This window comes from Microtus pennsylvanicus, chromosome X, assembly GCF_037038515.1.
Source record: "Microtus pennsylvanicus isolate mMicPen1 chromosome X, mMicPen1.hap1, whole genome shotgun sequence".
NCBI classification, from domain to species: domain Eukaryota; kingdom Metazoa; phylum Chordata; class Mammalia; order Rodentia; family Cricetidae; genus Microtus; species Microtus pennsylvanicus.
In genome coordinates this window covers 52,657,386-52,678,879 of record NC_134601.1, presented here as the reverse complement: position 1 = coordinate 52,678,879, position 21,494 = coordinate 52,657,386, and the positions used below count along the sequence as shown (strand labels likewise).

Sequence of the window (21,494 nt, the reverse complement as noted above, 5' to 3'; positions counted from 1 at the left end):
TTTATGAAAGGGAAGCTTAATTGATTCAGGGAAACAGTTTATCATAGCCACTAAGAAAAGAACAGTGATACTTATTCCTAGATTATGCACCCACTTTTGATCCAGCACTTCCACACCTGTTAGAAAGATATACATAGATCTTCCCGTTGTTGTTTCCTTGCTTTGATGGCCAAAGAAGGAGCCTCTCTGCTGGATACACCTAGACACCCAGGTTATCAGTATCAGTCTGGGTCTAATTATGAGAAACAACTGACCCAGTAATTTTAAACACACACACACACACACACACACACACACACACACACACACACACACTATCCTTATGGCTGAGATATAGTGAAAGGGAGAATTTCTCTACCTCTGCTTTTGGATCTACACCCCACAGCACCAACACTGAGATCCAGACACTGATGGAAAAGGTAAAGCTATGGCTAACTGAATAGACAAACATTTAATTTGCTTGCCTACTCAGAAAACTTGCCAGAAAACCACTTTGAACATTCCCAGAAGCCTACTCTTGCTGGACTTCAAGGGTTTGAACATTTTGTAGTAACTGATCACAAAACCACCTAAGAGAGGTGTGGCCAGAGGAAGCTTTTGTCTAGAAGCTAACCACCCACAGTACAGAAGCTGAACACTATGGAAGCTAATTGTCCCATGGAACATACTGGAACTAGGAAGCATGGACCTTTTCTTCTTCTCATTCCTCTTTTGTACCCTCTGAAAAAAAGTAGCATCAGTATGGCTAGAGGAGGAAATCTTTTTAAAGAACGCAGATTCAATCTCACAGTTGGATAAGCCCGTGCTGCAAAATAACCCCAAATGGCTAAGTGAATATTTGTTAAATGTTGGTCCCTGAACAGCCTCTGTTCTCCTATTCCTAGATTCTAACCAACAGAGTGGCTTTTCTCATCCAAGTCAAAATCCAATAAGCTTGTTTTCCTGATTTTAATTTGTGCTGATTTTAAGTAGTATAAATATTAAGAAAAATTGAAAAATTCATTGCTTTCATAGAAAAATTCAAAAACAATCTCTATATCTGTGAATTATAATCACATTTAACCCTTAATATATATTCTTATAGAAAAATAGATTTTTATAACAGATATACCAAATGTATACGTGTATACTTCCCATGCAATCATACATACAATCACACACAAATGAATACCTATTTGTCCACAGGCAGCCCCGTGTCTGTCCATGTACTTATATACATATAGTATTGATATAGATAGAAACATTTTTGGTAGAGAACATTTTTTTCCAATACCGCAAGTGAATTAATTCATATATGAAGTTGAGGGCTAGTAGAAAAGTCCAATGGAAGTTATAAAAACTGCTTCAAAGTAACACAGCTTTGGGATCAAGCACACTTCAGCAAAACCAAGAACATCAACAAAGGACCAAAGCAGATACTCAGGAAAGCCTCTCACTTGAAAGCACTTACAGGATATAAAATTAGCTAATATAGATTGTATCCATAACTGGAATTAAAATCATTATATATTTAAACAATATCTTTTTTTCTTTGAAAATTTCATACACTGTGTTTTAAATATATTCACCCCTCCCCCAATTCTTCCCATATCAACTGCCTCTACCTTCCCTTCCCTTCCCTTCCCTTCCCTTCCCTTCCCTTCCCTTCCCTTCCCTTCCCTTCCCTTCCCTTCCCTTCCCTTTCCTTCTTTCCCATCTAACTCTGAGTTTCCTTTCTCTCCCCAATCACACGAATGCCATTTTGCATATGAATACCATTCTCAACATTCTTTTGACTTGTTAAGAGTGAAACTTTGATATATAGCCTCTAAGAAAATAAGGAAAACATCTTGGCTATACCCTACTTGTGAATCCTCAATCCCTAACAATATGGCAATATTTCACAGTGGTTAGAAGTAGAGTTTGACAAACTGTTGAAATAGGAGCAGTGGGGCTGCATCCCCAGCACCCCGGCCGTCCGGCTAGCTTATGCCCCGAAATAATTACACGGACACTGTATTCTTTTAAACACTGCTTGGCCCTTTAGCTCTAGCCCTTACTGGCTAATTCTGATATCCTGATCAACCCATCTCTAATAATCTGTGAGCACCGGTCTTAGTGGCTATGATAAACTGTTTCCCTGAATCAATTAAGCTTCCCTTTCATAAAATGGGAACAAAAAAACCTATCCAGCAATGGTTTCCATAGTAATTAAGAACTGTGAGTATAAAGTTCCTGTATTGGGCTAAGGATGAGGTACATGCTTCTAATCTAAACATTTGGAGTACCATGAGTTTTTCCAAGCCAAGCTATTTAGCAAGATCTTATGTATCAAACATAGATCCTAATATGATATTGTATATGTAATTAAATAATAGTACACAATAATACACAGTGATACAGCCTGATATTAGAAATAATAAGCATCACTGTTCCCTGACCAATTATTTCTACCAATGGAAGTCTTTACTACATTTTAGATCCCGGCTCAAGGAAAAGTGTTGCATGAAAATTTTCTTAATTCGAGAATCTATGAGATGGGGTAAAGCAAGTAACTAAAACTTAGACATGCATAGAAGAAGCTACAGCAGATTTTGATGGGAAAGAATAGCTGTGAACTTTGCACTGATTTGCCCTCCATAGTAAATATATTCTATATTAGAAAACATTATTTGACATTAAAAATTTCTAAGTGAAAGCTTATATAGTTAATGGATCGGAATCATCACTTGAACGAGGCTACTGCTTTTCCAAGAAACATTAGAAGTTTAAAACACTTCTTAATGCGTATCAATTTTAAAAATAATGAGTTCCTTGTGACATATTCACTCATGGATATATTTTGATTCTATCCACCCACCCTGTTAGTCTCTTTTATCCTGCTTTCGTCTTCACTGTGATCACAGGCCCTTTCCTCTTTAATGCCTTTTCAACTTTCCAGTCTTCTTTTTCTAGATTCTACAGGAAAGAAAATGTACGGTAGCTGAATTTCTGAGTCTGGTTTATTTCCCGCAATCTCTAGTTACATTCATTTCTTTGCATCAAAAGTTTTAGCTCTTCCTTAAGCCTGAATGGTATTTCTCTCTTCCTGCCTCCCTCGCTCCCCCATCTCTCTCTCTCTCTCTCTCTCTCTCTCTCTCTCTCTCTCTCTCTCTCTCTCTCTCTGTGTGTGTGTGTGTGTGTGTCTGTGTCTGTGTCTGTGTCTGTGTCTGTGAGTCTGTGTGTTATATTTTCTTTATTTTACATTTGATGGGAATCTGGCCTGACTTGGTAGCTTGGCTGTTGTGGACAGTGTTGTGAAACACCCTGGTAGGCTGACTGTTACATTTTGAAAATATCCTCCATGGTCCCATATACTGTTGGCTGGGCCCACTGCTTGTGGAACTGTTTTGAGAGGCGCGTTAGGAGATCGGGCTTAGATGGAGGCAGTAGTCACTAAAAGCCAAGTTCTTGAGGTATCCTGTCTATGCCCTTCTCTCCTTTGGCCTCATCCTAATTTTTGACTGTCATGATGTGAGCTGCACTGCCCTGCCAGGCCCTCCCAGCCATGATGGATTGAAACCTCTAAAACATGAGGCCAGATAATCTATCATTTCTTAATTTGTGGGTAACAGTCACTCAAGAATTATGGTTTCTTAAACACCTGGAAAAAATGAAAATGCGTTATATACCAAATAACAGAGTGATTATTTCTACGTGTTGAGATTAAAGGTGATGTTTGTTTTCTTAATTCAGGTTCTGCCCCTTACTGGTTATATGATGTTTAAAAGGCTGGAGAGATGGCTCAGTGGTTAAGAGTACTATCTGCTCTTCCAGAGTCCCCAGGTTCAAGTTCAGTGCCGACTTGGCAGCTCACAACCATCTGCACCTCCAGTTGTAAAGGATCTGACTCCTAACCTCCACTGGCTTTGTACTCACACAGTGCAGAGACATACATGTGGGTAAAACTCAGACGCATAAAATAAAATAATAATGCAAGAAAATAAAAAGGACATTAAAACTCCCTGGTTTGTTTCCTTATTTACAAAGACAAATAATATAAACGCTTCTTGACTCAGGAGGGAATTTCTCCTTCCACCCATAAAACAAAACAAAGCACCCTGTAAGAAATTGAAAGAGTAATTAAAAGTGCGCTGGATGGACTCAACATACACAGTGCAGAGTATGTATTGTTTACTATGATGATCGTGTGGCTGCCTGGGAGCCGTGGCTCACTGCCAGGGCTCAGCACGGGGAAAGCACACTATTACACCTCACTAGCCCAGGGAAACATCAAAATTCAGAGTATGATTTCACTGACTATGCATCAAATTTGTACCATTATAAAGCTGAGAAACTGAAGTCAAGCCATAGCAAATTGGAGACTATCTGTAATGGTCTCAATAACACAGGGTTGTTGGGGTTAGAAGAAATAGCAATTTTTAAACAGGCATAAAATCAAAGGCATTCAGTACACCGTTTTGCCCTTGAATTTCTGTATTTTGCCATGCCCATGGCTAATTTGCTCACAAAGAGTGCAGTATTCAAACAAAATAGAGACAACAACCTGTGTCAGTTCAGAAATAATACCACGTTAATCCCCAATCGACAATTTAGAGCTCTTTAAAATTACTTGTTACAATGAAGAATCCGTCCACCCAACTGCTATCTCCTTTCAGCGTATTTACAGTGGAATTTCTTTGGTGCTTCTTTAAGCTTTAAAATGTTTTTTTAAGCCATCAAAAGTATAACGGATTTTTTAATGGAATTTTAGAGTAGACTTTGATTTGGTTAATCCGTGTTGCCTACTGCTCCTCACCCATCTATCTCATCCAGCCCCTCCTTGTATCCTCAGTATTTCCCTTTCATGTCATATGTATTCTGTTATACTTTTTGCACCCTTCTTGCTTAAACTCATCTTCCCTGCTCTATGGTATTTTTTATAGTTTCATGTCCTATTCTCATATTAACTGTCCCATAAATATACATATATAAAAATAGAAAGTAGGATCCTCACATAAAAGAGAACATGAAGTATTTGTCTTTCTGAACTGGAGTCATCTCATTTAATAATTTGCAGAGCTACCCATTTTCTTGAAATCATAGTAATTTCATTTTTCTTTATAATTGACTAGTGTTCCACAGTCTATATGTGTCATATTTTCATTATTCGTTTATCAGTTGATGGACAACTAGGCTCTTTTCATGTTCTGGCTGTTGCGAATAGAATGACAATGAGCATGGATGAGCAAGTATCTCTGCAGTAGGCTATAGAGTTCTTTAGGCATATATCCTGAAGTGGTATTGCTGGTTTATATGGCAGCTCTATTTTTATTTTTTTATAGACACTCTCACACTGATTTCCATAGTGGCTGTAACAGTTTACATTCCCCCCAGCACTAGATAAGGGTTTCTCCTTCTCCACATGCTTGCCAGAACTTGCCCTTTATTTTCTTGGTGATAGACATTCTGACAAAGGTGAGATGGAATCTCAGAGTAGTTTTAATTTGCATTTCCCTGATGGCTACAGACGAACACTTTTAAAGATAGTAGTTATTTGTCTATTTGTGTTTCTTCTTTTGAAAACTGCTCAGTTCATTGGCTCATTTATTGATAGAAAGTTTTGGATTTCTTTTTTTTTCAGTCTTTCATGTGCTTTTATTTTCTTCCTTCAACCATAATAATATGATATCCAAATTTTGTCTTAACTGGTAGGTCTGTAAACACAGGCTTATCCATCCCACTTACAGGCAAGGCAAATGCTGCTTCTTGAAACGGTCCTACCATGGACCCTCTGGTCATCCAACCCAGGTCACCCCCTTGCCTGGCTTTATCTTCACTGTACTGTGTGGCCACTTCATTGAATCTCATTCCAGACTTTAATTTTTCCATGGCTTCCATGATTTTGCCATGTTTTTCACAGAAAATGTGTCTGACCTTTACTGCACTGCCACCACCTTTAGGGCCCTGAGCCTTCTTGTCAGCACTGTCACTCCCAGAAGTGGCACCTCCTTTCCCCCCTTTTCCAGAACCACTTTTCCCCTTCGGCGGCATTGGGGTTTGACTTTTTTTTTTGGCATTTATTTTATTTATTTATTTATTAAAGATTTCTGTCTCTTCCCCGCCGCCGCCTCCCATTTCCCTCCCCCTCCCCCAATTAAGTCTCCCCCCAGCCCGAAAAGCAATCAGGGTTCCCTGTCCTGTGGGAAGTCCAAGGAACCCCCACCTCCATCCAGGTCTAGTAAGTTGAGCATCCAACCTGCCTAAGCTTGGGGTTTGACTTTTATAGCTCTTCATATATTCTAGCTATGTACCTCTTATTTAGAGATAAGCTGGCAGAAATATTGTCCTGTTGCGGTGTCAGCTTCCTCTGCTGTGCAGCAACCTTTTACTTTCATGTAATCTCATAGGTCAATTCTTGGGGAACGTTTCCTAGGCTAGTGGGTTCTATTCAAAAAGTTCGCATCTCTACCTACATCTCAGTGTTCCTCTATAATTTTTTTCTCTAGATGCTTCATCAGTTCAGGTTTTTTATAAAAAAAATATGAGTGTGTAAGTGTTTGTTTGTGTGTGCACACATGTGTGCATGTGCACATATATGTTTCTATGTGCAGGTATGTATGCAAGTGTGTTAATGCCAAAGAACCTTGAGTGTTGTGGTTTGAATATCTCCCATAGACTCAAATATTTGAATGGAGTTGTTGGAACTGTTTGGGTAGGATTAGGAGATATGGTCTCATTGGAGGAGATGTGTCACTGGGGGTGGGCTGTGAAGTTTCAAATCTCACGCCATTCCTAATCAGCATCCCCTCCCCACCGCTGCCTTGTACTTATGGATGTGATATAAACTCTCAGTTACTGCCCCAGAGCTGTGCTTGCTTGCTTGCTTGCTCTCATGATCTCTACCATGATTGCTGTGGGCTCTCTTCTCCTCTGAAACTGTGACCCCCACCCTGAATTAAGTGCTTTCTTTCATAAGTTGTCTTGGTAATAGAGTTTTGTCACAGCAAAACTAAAGCAGGTGTCATACTGAGAAATATCCTCAACTTCCTGTGAGGCCAAGTCTATCATGGGCCTTGAATTGTCCAATTAATGTAGACTGGCTGGCCAGCAAGCTCCAGGATCTTTCTGTCTTTTTTTATTTATTAGATTTAAAAAAAACCACCAATCCAAGTTCCCACTCCATCCTCTCCTCCCATGTCCTCCACACACCTTCCCACCCCACCCCACCCAATCCTTAAAGAGGGTAAAGCACATTGCTTTGTGGAAGGTCCAAGGCCCTCCCTACTATATCTAGTCTGAACATCTTTCTGTCTTCTTATACTCACTGCTGAGATTATGTGTATGTACAGCCCTGGCTCGACTTTTCTTTTCAAGTCTACCTCACCAGTTATGAGCATCACTATGTCATCATATTAGCAGTTTCCATTGCTTTGTACTTTTGACATCTTAGTTTGGATATAGCCTGATGATGTTCTTCTCTGATTATATCCATTTGGGGCCTAAATGCTGCCCATGCTTGGATGTCTATTTCTTTCTCTAGATTTGGAAGATTCTTAGCTGTCATTTTATTAAATAGGTTGAATGAATTTGAAACTTCTTAGAGATTTTACTCATGTTCATTAATTTTAATATATGTGTGTGTGTGTGTGTGTGTATGTGTGCGTGCGTGCGTGTGTGTAGAGCTTTGTTCTACTTTGTCTTATTTGCCTTCTGTTGTGTTTTGTTATTGAACAGATTGATTATTTCCAGAATATCTCCTGGTGCTTTTCAGCATCTCAGCATCCATCTTGCTGAACTGTTGCTCTATGTATGTAAAAATTTCCTCCAAGTTGCTGATTATTTCATCCTCTTTGTTAAATTTCTTGTTTAGGTCCTAAATTTATTTAGTAACTTTCCTGTCGATATCTTTTATTTGAGCGCTGTATAGAATCGTTGATTCATTTGAAAGTAGGAATCTGAAATGCTTATCTTGCATCTTAGCTATCTCTCTATCTTTTTTTTAAAAACTGTATTGAGAAGTTGTCACCTTGTGGAGGTGTCGTAATGGAATGCTATCTCATGGCTTTTTTGTATTTATTTGTTGTGTTCTGTACATCTGTTGGGATGAATGCATCCTTTGATTTTTAGTTTCTCAATAGGAAAGCCAGCTGCAGCAAGAAATGTGACAGTTTGGCAGGAGTTTTAGTGTTAGCTGCAAGAGAAAGATACTTGCTCAGTTAACTTTTTCTTCCCAATTGAGATGAGAGACAGCAGCATTAGGGTACTCTGGTTGGGGAAAGCATAGTTTAACAGTCATTTAAAAAAAGGGCTAAGGGTACCAATGTTTAGGTTAGTGATGCGAAAAGGGAATGTTAAAGGAGGAAGAAGAGGTAAAGTAAGGACGAGAAGGAAAGTATATGGATTCGAAATATGCAAAACACCAGGAAAATATTCAACATTAGTCTTAGAGAAAAGCAAGAACAGATATAAACTTTTCCCCAACAAGATACAGTTTAGAAACCAACAACTGGACTTCTGAAGTACAAAGATGTACATATTAAAACAACTTAAAATGATAAGTATGCATTTATGCAATAAAAAAAACCAAAGAAAATGATAAATGTACCACATACTATTCTAATTCTACTACTGCCTCAATAGTTGTTTTGAAGGAAAAGATCTACTTTCCTGGGTGATGAGCCCATCTGCTTCAAAGATCTATCTTACACTTCACCCAAAGCTCTAGATATTTTGTTGTCCAGGACAAATATATGTGTGTGCACACCCCCTACACACACACACACACACACACACACACACACACACACACACACACACCCTGCCAATTTCAAACTGCTTTTTTTGTATCTGCAGCCACCTGTCCCCTCTATTTACTGCAAACTGTACTTCTAGTTTCAGCAGCAAACTGAAATGTCGCCCGCTGAGTACTTTCCTACACACCAAGGTATCTTCCTTGCAGGCCTTCGCCCCCCCCCCCCGCCCACCAATAGCTGATTTTTCGTTCCCTTGAGCTCCCTTAGCACACTGTTCTCATCTCTGTTAGAGTGTTGCACATGATTTAGTATCATCCAAACATCTGTCTTTATCTCTAGAGCATGGGCTAGAGAGAGCAAGCTGTTAATCTTATGTATGTTTGAAATCAGATATTTTAACATTATTCCAGATGTATAGTGATCAGGACATGCTCAGTCAATGAATAAATGAATGACTATAGTATGAAGAATTTTTATCTTACAACTTCAAATGGAAAGATGAGCTCTTCTTGATGTGGAAAATTGTATGGGCTTGGAATTTGTATTTTTAATACCATGGCAATTCCTGTAAAGTAAGGGTTAGGAAAACTGTTGAGAGTCGGGTAGCAAGAATGATTGACCAGAGAAAGGAGACCTAGAAAGTGAGATCACTGATGATGTATTTAAGCATTGCTCTGTGGGTATTGAGTTAAACAAAATAGAGGCAACTATGGATACTGTCTTGTTGGAGAATCAGGGTTCTATTAGACAGCTTTTTCACCACAGGATTTCCACATCCTCTTGTTCTATCTTCTGTCCCAGATCAACACTGTGTCTTTCACTTCTCCCAAGTGTTAGGCTTTTGTCAGAGTATTAGTACATTATAACAAAGACTAGGCATAGAAAACAGCTTTCCTCTACTATTGTCCTCAGTTAGGATGTGTTATCCATCCTTGGAGTGCAAGTTCTCCATCCTCTGTAAAGATAGTCATGAGAAAAGACTATTTTGTGATGTCTTCTGATACATTGTCTGATACCATGTTACAGGGTAAAGACAGAAATGCTTTTGCTTGTGATTATTCTCCATTTCGCAACTACAAGGAACATACTTGTAGTTGAACAAATTGGGTTGGTTATTCAATTCAGTAAGGGAGAATTGACTTAAAAAGCCAAATAAAACTAGAAGTTAAATATTTTATTCCATCAATCCATCTCCCTGAAGTGACTGGGCATAAACTCCACTGGGGAAGAAATGTATAACTCTTCATGTCTATAAGAAATGATTTCTCAAGAAACAAATTATGGTGTTCATTTCTTCATAGTTTCTTTCAAAAAATTCAAGGATAAGAAAAATTTCTTATTGATGCATTTATATGCATGCACAGTGTTTCACAAAATAACATGCTTTCAATACATTACTTGATACTCAGGATAAGCTTTATTTCAATCTTTGGAGGGATAGACTGAATGTGGTAGGGTTCACTAAACACTTTGCAGCATTATTATCATTCCCCTTTTCAGCACTGAGGTCTCTCTGCTCCCTTTCTCTTCAAAGTGTCATGTTAGATCATTGGAATCTCACTCTCGTCATGGGAACTTTTGACTTCTCCTGCAAATTGAGCCACACAATGTTTTTTTTAATGACTATTCCTGTCTGCAGGAGCCACTAGTAATTGAGCAGTTAGCCATTGCTCAGTGGGTCATATCTACCTCGAACCACTATGCTTTTGCCTGTAAAGATAAAAATGTGGTAGGATTGCTGTGGAATTAAAGGGTATAACTGATAACAACTAAGGTCTGGGAGAAAAGGTAGCTGATTGTTAGTAATAGTAGAACCTTATTGATGGAGGAAGGTCATTGGTTAAATAAAAAGAAACTGCTTGGCCCTCATTGGTTAGAAGATAGGTGAAAGGAGTAAGCAGAACAGAACGCTGGGAGGAAGAGGAAGTGATCTCACTGATTCACTTCTTTGGGTATACAGTAAAGAGAGATTCAAAGATGAAGAAAACCTCTCAATTGTTTAAAGTGTGTTAAAAATATATGCAGACTAAAAGTTGAAGTTCTTAAAGTAAAAAACAAAAAAAGGAAGAGAGTTGTTGTATGTGGTAGTACACACCTTTAATCCCAACACTTGAAAGGCAGAGGGAGATTGACCTCTGTGACTTCAAGGTGTGGTAGCACACGCCTTTAATCCCAGTGCCTAGAAGGCAGAGACAAACAGTTCTCTGTGAGTTCAAGGTGTCATAGTGTACACCTTTAATCCCAATGCCTGGGAGGCAGAGACAGGCGGATCTCTGTGAGTTCAAGGACAGCCTGTTCTACAGAGTTACTTCAGGTCAAAGATATAGAGAACCTGTCTCAAAAAGCAAAGAGTTAAAAGTAAAAATAAACAAAATAGAGGTTAAAACAAAGCTGCACAAAGATGGAAAATACACAGAGAATTTTGATACTGTATGCTATTATGCTCTCTTTAAATTATTTAAATGCTGAGGAAGGAGCAACAGATGCTAAAAGATATTTATTTATAAATGCTGCTGAACTAATCCAACATAGATATTTTGATGCCTTGACTTTGAAATTGGATCCAAGGACATGATGCTTTGGAAAGGAGTTTCTTATTTTGTTTTCACAGAGGATGAGACCCTGTTCATTTCTTCTATTCCGATTTGGTATGATGGACCATGCCCTCCTGAAGGGTTGGTGTGAACACCTTCAGAAAATTGCTTCGCTCAACTGCCAACTGAGATGAAACTAGCACACAGGTTATACCATGAAAGACCTAATTAACGATGCCCCCATTCAGCAGGAAGCAGTTTGGAGAGAAATAACTGCGCCCATATTCCCAAAAAATGTTTATAAATGTTCTTTTACATTTAAAGGGGGATATGATATAGGTATGAATAATTTGCATTAGTATAGATTTTGCTTTATTGATAGAGATTTACAGTCAATTTTGTTATATGTATATGTATTTCTGATATTGATTAAGGTATTGTGGCTGTGTAGTTCATTATTAAAATGTAATGTATAATTAGGAAATATAGGTTGTTGATGGATAATCATAAGTAATAGTCAAGTTTGTAGTCATGTTAGTTAATATTTTCTAGATGTGCATAGATATATTTTAGATAGGCATTCTTCATATTTTTCAAAGATTATAGAATATGGCATTTTAAATGTTTTAATAACTTAGGACTTTTCATGACAATGAGACACTCTGCTCCTGGCAGCACCAATCTACTTCAAGAGGAAGATGGGCATCGAAGAGGCTCGTTATGGAGTTTGATAGCCATTTGGGCAAGAAACTGCTCTTGCCTGGACTATTGCATAAACTGGACACGGAGAACCCTCAGAGAGAGGACTACTGAACTTGCCTAAGGTGAGATGATCTTTCAGGGTTCCTGATTCATGGAAGAGTCTGCGAGACATTCTGCAGGACACAACAGATAGTGACTGAACTGACTTTGAATTTTCCTGCTTTATGGAAATGTCTGCTGGATACCATGGGCCTGAAGGCTGAAGATGGATGCCCCAATGGTACAGAGGAACTTTGGGTGACTGTCCAGGCAGCGAGATGTCTCTGTCATTTCTAGAGTTTTAAAAGTTGCTTTTTTCTTGTTTGCTTAGGTAGTATTGTATCTTTCTTGAGTCTTTGATGGAGTTAAGAATAGTTAGTTATAGTTTTCCTTAGTTATGATAAAGATTATTGTAGCTTTTACTTGATAACTGTTTCGTTATATGTAATTTTGCTATGTTAAAGTTAAAGCCTTTTTTTTGTTTAAACTGAAAAAGGGGAAATGATGGAGGAAGGTCATTGGTTAAATAAAAAGAAACTGCTTGGCCCTCATTGGTTAGAAGATAGGTGGGAGGAGTAAACAGAACAGAACGCTGGGAGGAAGAGGAAGTGAGCTCAGACTCCACAGCTCTTCTCTCGGGAGCAGATGCCTCAGAGAGATGCCATGCTCCCAGTTCCCAGGCAGACGCACGCGATGAAGCTCCGACCCAGGATGGACATAGGCTAGAATCTTTCCGGTAAGCACATCTATGGGGGCTACACAGATGATTAGAAATGGGCTAAATTAATATGTGAGAATTAGCCTAGAAGAGGCTAGATAGAAATGGGCCAAGCAGTGATTAAATGAATACAGTTTGTGTGTTGTTATTTCGGGCATAAGCTAGCTAGGCAGCCGGGGTGCTGGGGACACAGCCCCTCCTCCGCTCCTTTCACTACACCTGATGTTACTGGTTGCTAAGTGTGTCAGTCTTGCCTTCAGAGGAATTCAGAGCTTGCTGCATGTAGATATGATGACCCTGGCTGGTGCAAACATATGGACCTGACAATGTGGGTTTGGGTGGAAGGTCCCTGTTGAAACTTCTTTATCTTATCTGATCACCTACCACACAAAGTTAGTTCGTGCTTGAACTGCGTCCTTGTTTTTCCCATGGAGCCTTCTCAGATACTACTATTGTTCTCTCATTGTTCGGCTTATCTGATATTCCCCCTCTCCTTAAGTGTGAGTGCTGACCTGCCCTCTACAGCAACTCACTGGCCACTGTCTTAACAGTGATGGGTAGTGTTAGTCACAGACCCTAGTTGTCAAATCCATATTGCAGCTCTGTTGATTCGTCACGTCATGATATTGTCATGTCTACCCCATAGGACCAAGACAAGAGCCAAGAATGTCAGAATGAGCCCAGCAGTAATTTGGTAGTAGGTGGGAAAAGGTGATATAAGGAGAAGGTATGGGACAGGTTGAGACTCTATCCTAAAAGGGGCAGTTTATGGCCTACAAGTATGCAAGGCAGCATTTGAGGTCATAGAAGCCAACACTATCTGTTGGAGAAGGCAGAAGCTAAGTAAAAGTCCATGAAAGAAGTAGATCAGCAGACTTAGTCTTAGTCAGAGACCAGGAGGGCAGTAATACAGAGGAAGCTTGGGATGTGGAACCCTCAGAATAGGAGGAGGGTTGGGATCTGGTAGTAATAAACAACACCCGATTTCCATGTCTGTAATTTCTCCATATTTGGCCTCTTTCATGATTCTGGATCTGGTTTACTTCATTGTGTATTGCAGCTGAACAACTCCTACACCCTGATTCTGTTCAACGGTGATCTACTATCATGAGACCTCGCATCCATAATGGCTCGAGCCGGTTTTCCCATAGGCGAAGAATGAGGGTTCTCTCCCAGAAGTTCACTGTCACTGGCCTCGTTCTCTTCCTGGTCCTGTGCTTTGGCCTGGGCCTGGGCCTGGGCTTGGGTTTGGGCCTGGGTTTGAACCCAGGTTTTGGCTTAAGCCTTGGCCTGGGCCTTGGTACAGGCCTGAGTATCAGATTAGGCCAGAGCCTTGACATGCCCCAGATGGCCTCCTTGGATAGAGTACACGAGGAGTCAACTAACAATGTTGCTGTGAAGGGCAGTTCTGTGGCATCTATCCTGGACGTAACAGATGAGAACCTTGGTCAGATCTTAGATGTAAGAGGTAAGAAATCCAAGTGGAGCCCCACTCTCTGTACCAATCATGAGATGGAACACAACAGTAGGAGGTGGGAAGTGGGGAATGAGTTCACAGGATGGTACACGACAACAGGGTTGCTGGAGATTTTCATAAGCAGCCTCTGAAGAGATGGCAGATATTGGCTATCCCCAGTGTCGATGAGGATGAGGATTGGTAGGTGGCATCACCTCCAATGTGAGGCTGGATGTGCTGGAATAAAAGCTCAGTTCACTTAACACCTTTGCAGTTTTGAGGGAGCATCTGCTACTCTCTACCAGGCCATGTTTAGTGAGACAGCAGAGACTCTCAGTGCTGAGAGATTCTCATGAGCCCACACATGCATGTCAGTGGGAAGTCGGTGTTCAGCCAGAAGCTTGGCAGAAAAAGGAAAGGAAGGCCCAAGGAAAACCAGCACTGCTGTACTTCCTTTTGGTTGGTCACTTCTAAAAGTGCAAAGATTCTTAGAAAGTTGGTTCACCACATGACGAGCTGGTTCAGAAGCATTTGCTGGAAAGAATATGCAGCAGTTTGAGGAAACAATTAGTTTCACTGTAGAATTTGTCTTTGAGGTAAACAATTATCTTCCCCACAATATTATGCCCAAGTCTAGAGATTGCCACCAGCTCCAATGACTGATCCCTTCTTTCTCAAAGGAGAAATTTATCAATAGTATTGACTGGGAGACTTACTGGGAACCACAGAGAAACAGCGCTATGGAAATGATCCTGCAGCAAAATGTTCAGTTTTGTCCCATTGCTTCTCTGAGGGTTGAATATGGATGCTGCTGCTAGCTTGGAATTAGGCTATTTTGTCTATGACAGACTCCTCCCAAAGTTTATCTTATTCTTCACTCTAGCAGTCAATAAGTATGACAATTGGGATGTTCATGAAGATTCTGGAGATGAGACAGTAAAAGAAGGCACAGAAGAAGATGAGCAAGATAACGAGTAGACCACAGAAAGCTGAGAAAACCCAGCAGGACAGCAATAGCCCAGGTATGTGTGTATTGCTTTCTATGTCGCTCAGTCTTCCCACATTTTTTGTTTCTTAGAGATTTATTACTTACCAAATTCACATAAATTAAGAAAAATCTTTAAATTAGAACAAAATCCAATTTAATACAGATTGTTTCCAGAATATTAATGTGTGTAGTCAAACAAATTACACTGTGTTCCAAAACATAAGTAGTAGGTTCTCATTGGTTTTTCTGAGATTTTTTTCCTTCTAGTCTTAGGCTACTAAAAATGGGAAACACTGTAGACTGAGTGTCTCTATCCCACTTCCCAGCATTTGTTCTTTTGAGGGTAGCTACTCTCACTGGGGTGTGGAGGAGGAGCTTAAGATAAAATCTCAATGTAGTTTTGATTTTCACTTTCCTGTTGACTGAGGATCTAAGTTTGTTTTGCTTCCACTTATAGGCTGTTTGCATTTCTTCTTACAAGAAATTTTCTTCCCTTCCCATTCATTGGTCAGCTCATTGATTGCATGGTTTGTGTCATTCTATATGTACCACAGTGTTTGAGTCATTCACATATTTTGAATTTGGGTCCCATGTTAGGTGTATAGCTAGCAAGGATTTTCTTCCATTCTGTGGACTGTTTTCCATTCTGTTGTTTCATTTGCAGTTCAGAAACTTCATAATTTTATGCAATCCCAGTTTTTTCAGTTCTTGATATTAGTTCCTGAGCTATGTGAATCTGTTTAGAAATGTCCTTGTATGTGCTTATATCTTGAAATATTTTCCTCTTACAGTTTAAAAGGTTCAGCCCATAGACTATGGATTTCGATATGTTTGGCATTGATTTTTCAGATAGGGTGTGAAACAAGAATCTGTCTTCGTTCATCTATTCGTGGATATCCAGTTTTGCAGCTACCATTCTTTTCAGTCTTATAGTACTGCTTTCTACCCTTCTTTTTTCTTTGAATTCTTATTTAAAAGAAATACTTTTATTTATTTTACATCTCGGACGCAGCTTCTCCTCCCTCCTCTCCTTCCAGTACATTCCCCCACCTCCTGTCTGTCTCCCTAAACCCATTCTTCCTCCATTTCTATTCAGAAAAAAGAAGGCCTTCCATGGATATCAACAAAACATGTCATATAAAGATATAGTAAAACTAAGCACATCCCCTTGGTATTAAGGCTGGCCAAGGCAACCCAGTATGAGGAATAGGGTCCCAAAAGCTGGCAAAAGAGTAAGAGACAACCCATGCTCCCACATGAAGAACAAGTTACATAATATACATGCAGAGTGCCTAGGTCAGTCGCACACAGGCTCCTTGGTTGTTGATTCAGACTCTGTGAGTCCCACTGACCCCAGGTTAGTTGATTCTGTGGGATTTCTTGTGGTGTTTTGTTTGGCTTATACAATCCTTCTCCCCACCTTCTGCAGGGTTCTCAGACCTCCACCTAATGTTTGGCTCTGAGTCTGTATCTGTTTTCATCAGTTGCTGGATGAAGCCTCTTTGATGACAATTGGGTTATCACAAATCTGGTCACAGGAGATGGCCATATATCCACTATTTCTAGGAGTCTTAGCTGGAATCAACCTTATAGATTCCTGGGAGAATCCCTTGTGCCAGGTTTTTATCTGACCCGGAAATGCCACCCCCTTTTTATTAGTCTCTCTCTCTCTCTATTCTCCACATCCTGATCACTCCTGTTCCCATGCCCACCTGTCCTCAGGCCACTCAAGAAATCTCTTCTATTTTCTCATCCCAGGGAGATCCAGGAGTCTCCTTTGGAGCCTTCCTGGTTACCTAGTTTCTCTGGGTCTGTGGATTGCAGCATAGTTATCCTTTATTTTGCAACTAATATCCACTTATGAGTGAGTATATACCATGTTTGTCTTTCTAAGTCTGGGTTACCTCATTCAGGATGATTTTTTTTTTCTAATTCCATTCATTTGCCTGCTAATTTCCTGGTGTCCTTGTTTTTAACAGATGAATAGTATTCCATTGTGTAAATGTACATTTTCTTTATCCATTCCTTTGTTGAGGGGCACCTAGGTTGTTCTCAGGTTCTGGCTATTACAAATAAAGTTGCTATAAACATAGTTGAGCAAGTGTCCTTGTGGTATGATTGAGCATTCTTTGGGCATATACCCAAGAGTGAGACAGCTCAGTTTTGTGCTAGATTGATTCCCAGTTTTCTGAGAAACCACCACACTGACTTCTAAATTGGCGTCACAAGTTTACACTGCCACCAGCAAGGAAGGAGTGTTGCCCTTGTGCCACAACCTGTCCAGCATGAGCTGTCACTTGTGTTTTGATCTTAGCCATTCTGACAGGTGTAACATGGAATCTCAGAGTTGTTTTGATTTGCATTTACCTGACAGCTAAGGATGATGAACATCTCCTTAAGTGTTTCTTGGCCATTTGAGATTCTTGTGTTGAGAATTCTCTCTTTAGACGTGTAGCTCATTTTTAATTGAATTATTGGGTTTGTTGTTGTCTAGTTTCTTGAGTTCTTTATATATTTTTAGAAATTATCCCTGTGCCAGATGTGGGGTTGGTGAAGATCTTTTCTGATTCTGTAGGCTGCCATTTTGTCCTATTGACAGTGTCCTTTGCCTTACAGGAACTTCTCAGTTTTTAAAAATTATTTATTTATTGTTTTTATTGAGCTATACGTTTTTCTCTGCTCTCCTCCCTGCCTCTTTGCTCCCCCTTTAGCCCTCTCCCATGGCCCCCATGCTTCCAATTTACTCAGGAGATCTTGTCTTTTACTATTTCCCATGTAGATTAGATCCATGTATATCTCTCTTAGGGTCCTCATTGTTGTCTAGGTTCTCTGGGATTGTGAATTGTAGACTGACTTTCTTTGTTTTATGTTTGAAAACCACTTATGAGTGAGTATATATGATAATTGTCTTTCTGGGTCTGGGTTACCTCAGATGTTTTCTAGCTCCATTCATTTGCCTGCAAATTTCAAGATGTTATCATTTTTCTCTGCTGTGTAGTATTCCATTATGTAAATATACCACATTTTCTTTATCCATTCTTCAGCCAAGGGGCATTTAGGTTGTTTCCAGGTTCTGGTAATGACAAATAATGCTGCTATGAATACAGTTGAGCACATGTCCTTGTGGTAAGATTGAACATCCTTTGGATATATACCCAAAAGTAGTATTGCTGGATCTTGAGGAATGTTGTTTCCTAATTTTCTGAGAAATCATCATACAGATATTCAAAAGGGCTGTACCAGCTTGCACTCCCATGAATAATGCAGGGGTGTTCCCCTTTCCCCACAACCTATCCATCATAGTTGTCATCAGTGTTTTTGATCTTGGCCATTTTTACAGGTGTAAGATGGAATCTCAAAGTTGTTTTGATTTGTGTTTCTCTGATGACTAAGAATCTTGAGCATTTCCTTAAGAGTCTTTTAGCCATTTTAGATTCCTCGGTTGAAAGTTCTCTGTTTATGCCTGTACTCCATTTTTTTATTGGATTATTTGTTCTTTTGATGACAAATTTCTTGAGTTCTTTGTATATTTTGAAGATCATCCCTCTGTTTGATGTGGGGTTAGTGAAGATCCTTTCCAATTCTGTAGGCTGCTGTTTTGTCTTGTTGACCGCATCCTTTGCTTTACAGAAGCTTTTCAGTTTTAGGAGGTCCCATTTATTAATTGTTTTTCTCAATGTCTGTGCTGCTGGTGATATATTTAGGAAGTGGTCTCCAGTGCCAATGTGTTCAAGTGTACTTACCACTTTCTCTGCTATGAGGTTTAGTGTGGCTGGCTTTCTGTTGAGGTCTTTGATCCATTTGTACTTGAGTTTTCTCTATGGTGATAGATATGGATCTATTTTCATTCTTTTACATGTTGATATCCAGTTATGCCAGCATCATTTGTTAAATATGCTTTCTTTTTTCCATTTGATATTTTTTGCTTCTTTTTCAAAAATAAGACATTTGTAGGTATGTGAATTAATATCCAGGTCTTCTATTTGGTTTCATTGGTCCTCCTGTCTATTTTTATGCCAATACAAGGCTATTTTCAGTACTGTTGCTCTATAGTAGTGTTTGAAGTCAGGGATTGTGATACCTCCAGAAATTCTTTTATTGTACAGGATTGTTTGTCTATCTTGGGTTTTTTGATTTTCTGTATGAAGTTGAGTACCATTATTTCAAGGTCTGTGAAGAATTTTGCTGGGATTTTGCTAGGCATTGCATTGAATCTGTAGATTGCTTTTGGTACGATTGCCATTTTTACTATGTTAATTCTACCTACCCAAGAGCATGGGAGATCTTTCTTTCCACTTTCTGGTGCCTTCTTCAATTTCTTTCTTCAAAGATTTAAAGTTCTTGTCATACAAGTCTTTCACTTGTTTGGTTAGAGTTACTCCGAGATATTTTATGCTATTTGTTGATATTGCAAAGGGTGATGTTTTTCTGATTTCTTTCTTGGCCCATTTATCATCTGTGTAAAGGAGGGCTACTGATTTTTTTTAAGTTAATCTTGTATCTTGCTATATTACTGAAAGTGTTCATGAGTTGTAGAAGTTTCTTGGTAGCATATTTGGGGTCACTTATTTAAACTATCATATCATCAGCAAGTAGTGAGAGTTTGACTTCTCTTCCAGTTTGTATCCCCTTGATCTCCTTTTGTTGTCTTATTGCTTTAGCTAGGACCTCAAGAACTGTATTGAATAGATATGGAGAGAGTGGACAACATTGTCTTGTTGCTTACTTCAGCTGGATCACTGGGAGTTTCTCTCCATTTAGATTGGTGTTGGCTGTTGGCTTGCTGCATATTGCCTTCATTATATTTAGGTATGTTCCTTGTATTCCTGCTCTCTCCAAGACCTTTATCATGAAGGGAGGTTGTATTTTGTCGAAAGGTTTTTCAGCATCTAATGAGATGATCATGTGGTTTTTATTTTTCAGTTTGTTTATATGGTGGATTACATCGACAGATTTTTTATGTTGAACTATCCCTGCATCTCTGGGATGAAACCAACTTGATCATGGTGGATGATGGTTCTGATGTGTTCTTGGATTCAATTTGGCAGTATTTTATTTAGTATTTTTGCATCAACGTTCATGAGTAAGATTGGTCTGTACTTCTCTTTCTTAGTAATATCTTTATGTGGTTTGGGTATCATAGAAAGAGTTTAGCAGTGTTCCTTTTGTTTCTATTGTGTGGAACAATTTGAAGAGTATTGGTATTAGTTCTTCTTTGAAAGTCTTGTAGAATTCTGCACTGAATCTGTCTAGTCACAGGCTTGTTTTAGTTGAGAGACTTTTGATGACTGTTTCTATTTCTTTAGCAGTTATAGGTCTATCTAATTTGCTTATCTGTTCTTGATGGATTTTTGGTTAGGTGATATTTATTAAGAAAGTTGTCCATTTCCTTCAAGTTTTCCAATTTTGTGGAGTAGATGTTTTGGAAATATGACCTGATGGTTTTCTGGATTTCTTCCATGTCTGTTGTTATGTTCCCCTTTTTAATTTCTGATTTTGTTACTTTGGATATTCTCTTTCTGCCTTTTGGTTAGTTTGGGTAAAGGTTTGCATATTTTGTTGATTTTCTCGAAGAACCAGCTCTTTGTCTCACTGACTTTTTGTATTGTTTTCTTTGTTTCTATTTTTGTTGGTTTCATCTCTCAATTTGATTATTTCCTGCTGTCTAGTTCTCTTGGGTGAGTTTGTTTCTTTTTGTTAAGTTTTCAAATATTCTGTTAATTCACTAGTGTGGGATTTTCCCAGATTCTTTAGTGCTATGAACTTTCTTCTTAACACTGTTTTTATTGTGTCCCATAAATTTGTGTATGTTGTATGATTATTTTTGTTGAATTTTAGGAAGTCTTTAATTTCTCCTTTTTTTCTTCCTTGACTCTTTGATGATTCAGGTGAGCATTGTTTAATTTCCATGTGTTTGTGGGCTTTCTGGAATTAGTGTTGCTGTTGAATTCTAGTTTTAAGCCATGATGATCTGATAAGATACACGTTGGTATTTCATTCTTTTGTATCTGTTAAGGTTTGTTTTGTTACTGGGTATGTGGTCAATTTTTGAGAAGGTTCCATGACATGCTGAGAAGAAAGTATACATTCTTTTATGTTTGGATGGAATATTCTATAGATGTCTGTTAAGTCCATTTGAGTCATAACATCTGTTAGTTCCATTATTTCTCTGTTAATATTTTTGTCTGACTGACCTGTCCAGTGGTGAGTGGAGTGTTGAAGTCTCCCACTATTAGTATGTGTGGTTTAATGTATGATTTAAGCTTTAGAAGTGTTTCTTTTATATATTGGGTTACCCTTGTATTTGGGGGCATAGATATTCAGTATTGAGATTTCATCTTGA

General features: G+C 39.0%; 1 pseudogene; it reads right to left on the bottom strand.

Moving 5' to 3' along the window:
- Positions 1-5,579: 5,579 nt before the first annotated feature.
- Positions 5,580-6,027, bottom strand: LOC142840802 (peptidyl-prolyl cis-trans isomerase NIMA-interacting 4 pseudogene; annotated as a pseudogene).
- Positions 6,028-21,494: the final 15,467 nt, after the last annotated feature.